Source organism: Silene latifolia, chromosome 4, assembly GCF_048544455.1.
Source record: "Silene latifolia isolate original U9 population chromosome 4, ASM4854445v1, whole genome shotgun sequence".
Lineage (NCBI taxonomy): Eukaryota > Viridiplantae > Streptophyta > Magnoliopsida > Caryophyllales > Caryophyllaceae > Silene > Silene latifolia.
The window spans coordinates 98,410,744-98,422,799 of NC_133529.1; the positions used below are offsets into that span (position 1 = coordinate 98,410,744).

At 34.9% G+C, this 12,056-nt stretch overlaps 1 long non-coding RNA gene across 1 annotated transcript; it reads left to right on the forward strand.

Annotated features, from left to right (window-relative positions):
• The first annotated feature begins 9,020 nt into the window (after window positions 1–9,020).
• Window positions 9,021–10,683, forward strand: LOC141652344 (uncharacterized). The gene is made up of 4 exons (XR_012547158.1): window positions 9,021–9,150; window positions 9,380–9,425; window positions 10,066–10,143; window positions 10,255–10,683. It is a non-coding gene; the product is annotated as an uncharacterized LOC141652344 (long non-coding RNA).
• Window positions 10,684–12,056: the final 1,373 nt, after the last annotated feature.

Here is a 12,056-nt window from a genome sequence, read left to right on the forward strand (position 1 = left end):
TTGTTGTTCTTTTATCGCACTCTTTTACTTTGGATGACTGTAATTGGCCATAAGGCCGCTACTTGTTTTACATACTATGTTTGAGACCTCTTAGATAAAAACTTTTAGTTGGTGATGGAGTATGTGATTGTGTGCAGGTATGACCCTTGGTGAATATATGTCTAAAGTCGAAAATTTGCTTTCTGACCTCGACAATTCGACCGAGTATAATGGTATACTTGGCCGAGTATTGCTTACTCGACCGAGTACACTAGTATACTCGGCCGAGCACTCAGATAATACACTCTTCGTAGTTGGAAATTGTTATGAATTTTAGTGGGTAACTCTTTTGCTTTGTGTATGCTCTAATACTTTTCTAATGTTGCCGGACCTTATTGTGAAGCACCTTGTATATGTGATCACGACATATGGATGAGTCTAAAGTACGATGGTGGAAGTAATTTGAGATGTGATTGTGGGTATTAGCGGTAGTCCCAGTTGATCAAGGACAGTGACGTCTTCATACTCCTTACTATTTTCTAAGTGTGTTGTGTGTATCGTCTCCTTGACTTGCATTCATAAGGTGGTTGTTTACATATGTGTGGATGTGTCGTGTTTGCTTTGTACTAGAGTATATGTTCTATACTTGTGGTTATCTTGCTTTCGGTTGACCTGGGTGAATGGGTAGAACGAACTTCGAGGACGAAGTTCCTTTTTAGAGGGGTAGATAACATCGCGATATAAAAGCTCTAAAAGTCCTAACAAGTTGACTAAAGTTCCTTTATGCTTCACCTTTTTCTTCTATGTTTTATCTTCATTCATTTAACTTTCAGTTTGCGAGTTGTCACGAACTTAATTTATGTAACTGATGCTATAATTGGGTGGTGGTGACACTTTGTAGTGATCGGAGTCTTGTGTATCTTATGTGTCTTGTTGTGAAACGATAGGCCTTTTCTTATATTGCTGTGGTTGCGGTTGGGAAGTACTGGTTGAACTTCGAGGACGATGTTCCTTTTTAAGGGGGGAAGACTGTAATACCCGCCCTGTTTAAGAATCCTTTGACCGACCGTTTGACCACAAAAGATCATAAGAGGGGATAGACGAGAGGATAAGGGATCTGTGTGATTGTTTACTCGACCTAGTAGGGGCTACTCGGCCGAGTGGTGTTAACACTCAACCGAGTAGGGCTTACTCGGCCGAGTATGAGAGTACTCGACCGAGTATAGCCGCTGTTGACACGTTATTATAAAACGCAAGTTCGTAAGTCTAAATTCATTTTCGATTGTTCCTTTCTCTCTAACCCTAATATATCCCTCTCTCATCCATCACCCACTTCTCTTTACACTCTCACCTAGCCTAGACACTAACCAAGGATGGGGATCGACTTATATGCGAAATATGCGGGTAAGGATGTCATCGTGTCGGCTTCGGTCCATGTCTCAAGGATTCGTCTCGGAGTCTTGCCTAGCTAGTTGTGGATGCATTTTCATGGATTAGCGATAAGGTAGGGTTTCCCTACTCGGTTTACTGTTTAATCATTATAAGTATATATTTGTATTTGTTGGAATATGTGTCGTCCGACAATAATGCGATCACAACTGTCGATCATGATGATCACATGTTTAAGTCTCATTTTAAGAATACATGTGGGAAGTATTTTTACTGTCAACTGGTCCACACATATCGGTAATGATTGGCTGACTAGAGTTTGACATTACTGTCGTGCGACGGTGGTGATCAGTTGATCCCCTTAGGTCATACCTAAAGGATAACACTCTTAATTGATTATTTAATTGATCGTATGTCGATATGGGTTAATTAAATTACTTAAAATTGACGGGCGATTTTGGAAGTAATATTTACGTATCTCATTGTAATTTGATTAAATAAGATACGGTCTAAGTAATCGAATTGTTTTATTACTTAGATGAAATTATTGTTTACGGAAACAATTAAATTTGAATGAATAATTTATTATAAATACAAGATGTTGTGATTTATAATTGGTAAATCATTTTGGTACAAGTAATTATGAATTACTAAGTCGATTTTGTACATGACGTATTTTTATTAATACGTTGTTTTTTAATATGTTAAAAATGCATAACAATTTTACATGACTTGTGACATGTGCCAAATTGACAAATTGACAAAGATAAAATGGAATCCATTTTATCTTAAATGGACCGAAATAGAGGGTGTATTAGGCTAAATATTGTGTTAATTATTTTGAGTGGAAAGCATAATCATTTACCTAATTGCTAGCCATGCATACCTAGTTACTCTTGTGAAGAGCACCTTGGTCATGCATTGGCCCCTTTACCCTCCCCCTACCCGGTTTTCCTAGTGAAAAGGCCAAAGGGTTTTTCTCTTAATTTACCTAATATACGCTACATGAAAAACTAGTGTATTATTCATTCTTGCACATCAAAAACAAAAGAGTTTTAGAGAGATAAATTACTCCAATATTCCTCCCTCTTGACCGAAATTCCAAGAGGACAAAACTTTAGTTTTGGGCCAATTTTTGGTTAAATTAATATTGTTCTAGTATTAATAATATTAATTTTTAAGAGGTTATCTTGGGTATAATTCCTTGGGAGGGATTCTAAGCTTGAATCCTTTGTTCATCCAATATTAGGAAGCTCAAGAACAAGTGAGTAGGAGAACTCATTTGTGCCCATATATCTGATTTCTCAATGTAAGGAAAACGATTTCTTCTTTATCTTTATTTATGTTTGCATGCATAAGATCTAAATTAATTTTATGACTAAATTAATTAAAACATATATGAATATGTTGAGTATAATGAGATATAGATTTCTAACACTATTGTTGTACGATTGTTTATCTCCTGATCGTTGTTGGTGTGTTGGAGTTGATGTTGGTGATGTGATGGTTGTTGATGATGTTCGCGAGGCTCGTCCTCGACTGAGTGGAGTCACTTGCGGGAGTGGCTTCACGCCCTAGTTTCGCCCTCTGTGGAACCCGCCACGGGAGGGGATGTGCACATTAATGAACAGGGTTATCACTCGTTGATGAGCGGGGATTTGGTGGGGATTGGTGCGGTCCTCCATCGGCGGTGTGGATTACCTGTTGTGATGGGTAATCTGCGCAGGCTACACACTTTAGTGTGTAGTCGATTCTATGTGAGATCGGGAGTAGGAGGTGTGATGATCGTAGTTTGCCTTATTGTACTTATCTTATTTTGTTTTTACGAAGAACCGACCCCGTGTTGTATTTTCAAAGCGTGGTGATCCATTCGGGGATGGTGAGCGATTGATTTAGCAGTACAGATTGGTCTTGTTGCTTGCGGGCTTGGAAGGGAATCGAGTCACCACGCTACTGGAGTAGATGTCCTTGCCACATATGCCTAGTAGTTATCATAGTTATCACGTTGTATCTTGCTATGCTGTTTTGTGTTGTAAAGACATAAACTGTTTTAATAAATGTTCTTCCATTGTTTATTTGATCTACTACCTCGGGCAACCGAGATGGTAACACCTTGATACACTGGGGTGGTCTTTGGTAAGGCACCTTGGTGTACGGGAGTGTTACAGACACTCTTTTATCAATTTATGGATTATACAACCAGTTGTATATGTTAAACGGTGTAGAATCTGAGCTTTGTGATAAAGTATCTGAGCTTTATGTTAAATAATATGAGCTTTATTAGAAAGTATTGAACTCATCCATTTACACAGTAAAAACATGAACTTTGAATTAACTCAGAAAAAATACATATAAGCTCGGATTATCAAGTACAATGCTTATGGTACAACTGTATGTATAATCCTATTTGTGTTCTTTATCTACAACAATTTATTTTATAATCTTGCAATATAAAAGATAAAATCTTTTGTAAAGTATATTATTATTCATAAAAAAAACTACCAAATAATATCAACAATATTCATAAGTGGAGATGTCCATATTTTGAAAAAATTGATTGTCAAACTTTACTAGCTCACGAGGCACGACTGTGTATTAGCGACGGTAACGCCAAGTAATGGTTGTTTATCAAATGTTACCCATGAAAGGTGTAAGCCATAAAATTATGGTCCAGTACTCCAGTTAAGCTTTCATGATATCTTCGCAGGTCACAATTTCATTCAAGTTTGGAGTTTCTAAGTTCTCCGTAGCATTCATCTATTGTCTAATGCAGCTTTATTTTATTTAGATGTATGTTTGTTACACCACGTCACCACATACATTGAAACAATTGTCTTATTGCTGTAGCATTGTGCACTCCCGTGTATTTGGAGATCAAATCCTATCTAAGATTGTCTAATAGTGTCTCATCTATTATAAAATTGTGGGGGAGGAAGACTATACTACTTACTAGTTTTCTTGCCCGTGCGTTGCACGGATATTAAAATAATGTGTGATAAATTTCACAATAAAATGGAATATAGACATATAGTACATGTCTAAGATTTTATGTATGCCGCATGACTAACAAATAATTCCCGTTAACATAAAATTGACATAAGAATAAAAGAGTGTTTGATTAATAAAATACATTTTTTTTAGGGAAATAAAACCAATATGAAGTTTATATATATGATACTTGGACTGATAGTTTTTAGAATTTGTTCATTAATACCTGTTTGTTTTTCAATTGGTCAAGAAAAACAATAATATCTACTCTGCATAATCAACTCAATGATACCGAAGATGTCTTAGTCTAGTGGTTAAGACGTAGGTATTGTGGACAATAAGTCCCGGGTTCGAATCCCTCCTCCCCTCTATTGTAATGCGACTAAGTGCGCGCTTCGATTGACAAAAAAAAATAATCAACTCAATGATGTAACAAATCTCCTTCTTTCGAATAACAACCATAATTTAATCATTGCTGGATCAAATTGTAATTATGTAAAAACATTTAGAGGTAGTTAGAATGTTATATCTCCCGGTCAAACTATAGAAGTACGTTTGAATGTGAACCAAATTCCGACACAATACTACATGGCTAGGGCTGCTTATGACCTCTCTCTCTCTCTCTCTAGCAATAGTCTTGGCCCTAATCTTCTCATTTGAAACAAAATCTTTCACGCAGACCCCTATTTTTCTTCCCTATTCACACACGTGATCTAAAACAATCTCATCCCTTGAAAGATCGATCCTTGTCTCCGAAATTTATCTCAAATTTATCTAACCAAGTGAAAAACTAAACCCCTAGTTTTAGAAAAATCCACCATCCAATGGAAACTAACCCTTGCTCTCGACAATGTTGTTTTTTTTTTAGGAAAATAAAACCAATATGAAGTTTATATATATGATACTTGGGACTGAGATTTTTTAGATTTTGTTCATTAATGCCTGTTTGTTTTTCAATTGGTCAAGGAAAACAATAATATGTACTTTGTATAATCAACTCAATGATGCAACAAATCTCCCTTTTGGAATAACAACCATAATTTAATCATTGTTGGGTCAAATGGTAATACGTAAAAACATTTACAGTTAATTAAATGTTATATATCCCGGTCAAACTATTGATGTACCTTTGAATGTGAACCAAATTCCAACGCAATACTACATGGCTGGGGCTACTTATGACACCCCTCTATAACAATAGTCTTGCGCCCCATCATCTCATTTGAAACAAAATCCTTCACGCAGACCCTTATTTTTCTTCCCTATTCACACACATGATCTAAAACAATCTCATCCCTTGAAAGATCAATCCTTGTCTTCGAAACTTCTCTCAAATTTATCCAACCAAGTGAAAAACTAAACCCCTACTTCTAGAAAAATCCACAATCCAATGGAAACTAATCCTTGCTCTCGACAATGTTGTTAGAATTAAGATTTTACTTTAATTTGGATTGATGTGATCAAGATTAAGTTTGTCAGTATGATCTTTTGAGTTTTCTTGTTATTATTCATGTTACCTATATGTTTTAATGCAAGCGATATTTTGCTAATAAATAACCTTATTTATTATCACTATCCTCGTTAAACTCATCACCCTCCACAAATGCACCCTCCCTCCATCCCACTAATTTACCACAAAATAAAACATCAGCCACTGTGATTAGTTCTTACTACTTGAAACAACCTCCAATCCACTACCACTATCACTACCTTTCTGCCACGTTTTACATCTAAGAAGTCATAAATCACATTCACCTCCAAGAAACACCAATCTTTATTCAAGATATATGGATCATCGTCTCCCTTATCGAAGACAATTTATTTCTCTTTCAACAAAGAAAAGTGTAAGAAGCAATCTTCCCTTTTATCTCTCTCCCTTTCCCTTCCTAGTCTTTTTCTCTTCCCCTCCCCTACCTCCATTCCAGATACTCAAACACAGTGTATGGGTACTATGTTTGTAAACTGAATAAGTTTGAATATATATATATATATATATATATATATAGAAGAGATCAAGTGAGTCCACCCAATTTCATTGAGTCCCTAAGTCCTTTTTAGGGCCATTGAAAAGATGAGATGAGGAGTTGAGATTGAAAGGGAAAAGGGAGGGATTAGTGCTAAAATTAGGGGATCAATCCTAATTAATCACTTTCCCTCACTACCTTCACTAATCAAACCCTAATTTCACTATAAAACCCTTCTTTTTCCACCCACTTCTCTCTCATTTCACAATTATCCTCCCCCTCATCTCTCTAAAAACCAAAAAAAACTCAAATCCTCTCAAAAATCCAACAAAATTCAAAAACCAAATAATTCAAAAAAATTTTCCCCCTCTTCCTCACCTACCCGACCCCACGACCACCTCCACCGCCACCTACCCACGCCCACCACACAGCCCCACTACCACTCCGGCGACATTGCTCCACCCCAAACCAACTCTACGACCGCCACCACCTCACTAGCCACCGCCTTCTTCCTCTCCAACAACCGCCCACAACAACACCTCCACCCGACACCATCTTAGCCCACAACAACACCCGACACACACATTACCACCCCACCACCACGCACCACCCACGACCCCTGAAACCACCGCACATCACCGCCACTCCCTCCTCTATTCCTCTATTTCCGTCACCCACAATCACCTACCTCCTATGGCAGATCTGAGCACAGATCAACGCCACCCACACGTGGCCGCCACCGTCACCTCATATTTCTAAATCTGAGTTTTTATTTTTTTAAATTGTTTTTTAAAAAAAAAAGTTGGTGGTTGATATGTTGTTCGTTGCTTTTGATGTATGTATTTTGTTCTTTATGAAGTTGATGTTGAGTGACTCACTGTTCGTTGTTTTGTTCTTTTTTTTTTATTATTATTATATAGAAAGGTTGGTGGTTGGTGGTTTGTGTTTGTGTATTCGTTTTTTTTTTTTTTTTTTTTTTTTTTTTTTTTTTTTTGAAACGTTGGTGATTTGTTTTGTATATATGGGTTTGTTTGTGACTTTGTGTCACGGTTTTTGTGTTGCTAATTTACACTTGTATTTAATTAAATTTACATTCGTAGATCTAATAAATATAGTAGATTTTGAAAAAAAAAACGCATTATCATGATTTTTATTCTTAGATCTCATAAATATATTTATTATGCTCATATTTCTTTAAATTTAAACTCGTATTTCTTTACATTTACACTCATATTTCTTTACATTTACACTCACATTTCTTTACATTTACACTCACATTTCTTTACATTTACACTCATATTTCTTTACATTTACACTCATATTTTTTACATTTACACTTGTATTTCCTCACATTTACACTCGTTTTTATTTAAATTTACACTTGTATCTCCTCACATTTACACTCGTATTTCTCTTAAATTTACACTTGTATCTCCTCACATTTACACTCGTATTTCTTTAAATTTACACTCATATTTCTTAACATTTACAATCATATATCTTAACATTTACACTCGTATTTCTTTACATTTACACTTGTATTTCTTTACATTTACACTCGTTAAAATTATATAAATTTGCACTCATATTTTTTGTGGATATGAGTTGGTGGGAGAGGACGATGATGGTGGCGTTTTTTGGTAGTCGGACTAAAGTTTTACTCGTAAAGGACAAAGTTACACTTATAAAGGACCAAATTCATACTCAAAGGACTAAAGTTACACTCTAAAACCTTCAAATTGACTAAAAAATTAAATTTACACTCTTAAAATGTTACATTTACACTCTTAAAACATCAAATTTACACTTGTAAAATGTTAAAATTATATAAATTCAAAATTTCCGTCACAAAAAAATCAAATTTACACTCTTAAAATGTTACATTTACACTCGTAAAACATCACATTTACACTTGTAAAATGTTAAAATTATATAAATTCAAAATTTCCGTCACAAAAAATCAAATTTACACTCTTAAATGTTACATTTACACTCGTAAAACATCACATTTACACTTGTAAAATGTTAAAATTATATAAATTCAAAATTTCCGTCACAAAAAATCAAATTTACACTCTTAAAATGTTACATTTACACTCGTAAAACATCACATTTACACTTGTAAAATGTTAAAATTATATAAATTCAAAATTTCCGTCACAAAAAATAAATTTTACACTCTTAAAATGTTACATTTACACTCGTAAAACATCACATTTACACTTGTAAAACTCATACAACATTACATTTACACTTCTGAAATCAAACTCAAAACGATTAATTAGGGGCTAGAGAGAGAAAGAAAAATTAATTAGTGTATAGAAATTTGATTAGTGGTAATTTTTTTGGTAATTTTCAATCTCAACCACCCATCTCAATCCAACCATCCACATTTTTTACCTTTTCTTTTTAATGACCCTTAATCAAATTCATCTCAACCATCCATTGAGTCCATCCAATGGCCCTTAGAGGGACTTATGAACTCAATGGCACATGTTGGACTCATTAGAACTCCTATATATATATATATATATATATATATATATATATATATATATATATATATATATATATATATATATATATATATATATATATATATATATATATATATATATAGGGTCGGGGTCGCACGAACTAAAGTTCGGTGCTAAACTGTCATTTAACCGACCACCCTATATAACAGACGAAATTCTCAGTTCTTCGTTCCTCTTTCGAACACCATTAATGCGATAACAAATTCTCATCTTGATTTCTTCGTTTCTCTTTCCGACACCATTGCTGCGCATCAATCAAACTCCATTATTGCACCTCGGAATACAAATTCAAGGTAAGTTTTAATTAAGATTTTGAAACAAATCCAATTTAAAAACTTAGGGTTTGCTTAAAAATTTAACTTGATTAGTTTTTTGGTTTAAGATGGTATTTTGTGGTTTTGATTCTAGATTTGTTGGTTCATTAGTTGATTAAAATTATTGTGATCGAAAAATTAGAGTTTCTTTGATGATAGAACCATCTAATTTGGGTAATAATCTAACAAGAACGAATTTTTATTTCAGATGGTAATAATTGAAGAAGAAGATTCGGTAATGGCAGAAGTTATAGGTAACTACTGTTGCACGTTCTTTGTATCCAGCAAGTTAAAGATGTGTATGTATGTAGATGTATGAATGTGTCTTCAAATCTTGTTGTTTACATATAATTTGAAGAAGGGAATTATCGTGATACATTATTTTATTATTGCTGCTAATTGTGACCCAAAATAAGTTGCTTTCATTGGCTGTGTGTATCTAGGTAGTTGAGGATGTGTTTCTGTCAATATTAAAAAATGTATGATTGTAAATTTGCAGGGAGTATTACTTTGATCGACTTAGATATTAAGGCCCTGTTTGGATTTTGAGATTCTGTTTGGATAAACTGTCGTAGTTGATTTCAGGATCCTGGGTTTCTGTTTGTAAGCAACGACTATCAATTATGGTCTAAAATGTGTATACAGCCACCTGAAGGTGTGTTTGTAGAAGCACTTAAAACTGTATCTAGCTACCCTTAGATAGCATAGAGGGAATGGGATGAAAATAGTGCAATAAACAAAAGGTAGCAAAGTGTATATAGCTTCACAAATGAGTGTATATAACTACGTAGACGATTGTATGTAACTTGACAAATTAAAATTACGTGTTCCACTACCTAGGATTTTGGGATTATGTTTGATTCGAATTGGTTCTTTTCTTTGATTTTAAATGAGACATTGTAGAAGTTACTAATGTGCAAGCGTCTTCAAGTAATTCAAAAGAAAATCAATTGCTTGTCACTAATGTACCAGGTATTAAATTGTAGCGTCTAATTAAGTAATGTATTGTCTAAGAAGCTTGTGTAGGTGGTAACCGATGAAATTAAAATCATTTCCTTTTGTTTTTTTTTTTTGATGTTGTAGCCACCCCAGAAGTTGATTTCGATAATCAAATAGTGGGATTGCCAAGATGCTCAGCAAAATTAAAACCAGCATTGTGGATGAAATTTGCAACTTTGGAAGAAGGCATACATTTTTATGAGGAATATGCCAAGGTTTGTGGGTTCCTTACTAGATTAGACTCAACAAAATTAGTTGACGGGATAGTTACACACAAGTGGTGCGTGTGTAATAAACAAGGCAAAAGTAATCACAAGGGTACAAAAAGGAAGAGGACCCTTACGCGAATTGGTTGTCAGGCTAAGGTTAGTTTTAGAAGAATTCAAACGGGTGAATACGAGATTTATGATTTTGTTGAGGTTCACTCACATGCTATGAATACGCCAACAACTATGATACATTTGAAACCATGTAGGGATTTAAACTTGGTTCACAAAAAAATGATAATGGATAATGCTCATGTAAACCATGGTCTTGTGCAAACATTTAGGATGTTCAAACAGTATGTGAAGGGATAAAAAAATGTGGGTGCTTCTTTACAAGATTTAAAAATTTTTTCAAGGGATGTAAAGAAATACATCAAAGAATATGATGCCCAGATGTTAATAGAGAACTTCATGCAGAAAAAGGCTATGTCTCCATCTTTCTATTTTGACTTTGATGTGGACGATCAAAGCAGAATAACTAAGCTTTTCTGGGCAGATCCAATATCAATTAAAAATTATGCCCTTTTTGGTGATGTTGTTTCTGTTGATGCCACTTATAACTTCAACCAATATAAAATGGTGTTTGTCCCTTTCACGGGTGTTGATAACCATAAGGGTTGCGTTACTTTTGCAGCGAGTTTGATACGAAACGAAAATGCAGAATCATTTTCGTGGTTGTTTCAAAATTTTGTAATGGCTATGGGTGATCGCTATCCTATTACTATAATAACTGATCAATGTAGAGGCATCAAAAAAGCTGTCAAGTCCCGAGTTATGGTAAAACGAATTATTTTGGAAAACCTCTGTACATAAGAAGTTTAGATCTTACTCTTGGCTTTCTATGCATGTAAGGATCTTCTTCAAACGATTTGTAAATCACGAGTTATGGTTAATTTGGTAAAGCTGGTCACTAATGTTATCAACTAATCACCGAAAATGAGTCTGGTTGAATGCAAGATTTAGACAGGAAAGAGTCTAATTATGGGAATGTTCAGTATGAGTTATTTCTCACAAATTGTATGTAGTTTCCAGAAAGGTAAGGCTCGTTTATAGGGGAGTTGTGGTTAAAGAGATATGCTTGTAGTAATGAATAAGGGTCCGAATCGGTGTAAAATTACAAGAAGTTTGTAAAGAACTTTGAAACTTAAACCTACATGTTTCAAATGGATAAGTTCTCCTAGATGAAGTTGTTCCTACAGATATTAGCTTCTTGTATATCAAAACTCATGATTAGAGGATAATAGTTTGGCTCACAACCCGCAGTGGCGAGCCGGACACACAAAAATGCCCTTAGCAGATTATAGATTGGCTCATAACCCGCTTATGGCGAGCCGGCATTTTAAAATGCCCGGTGAAGATTAAAGTTTGGCTCATAACCCGTTGATGGCGAGCGGCATTTTAAAATGCCCGGTGAAGATTAAAGTTTGGCTCATAACCCGGTGGCGAGCCAAGCATTTTAAAATGCCCGGTGAAGATTAAAGTTTCGCTCATAACCGCGGTGGCGAGCCGGCATTTTAAATGCCCAGTGAAGATTATAGATTGGCTCATAACCCGTTATGGCGAGCCGGCATTTTAAATGCCTAGTGAAGATAATCCAGTGAAGATAATGAAGTGAAGATT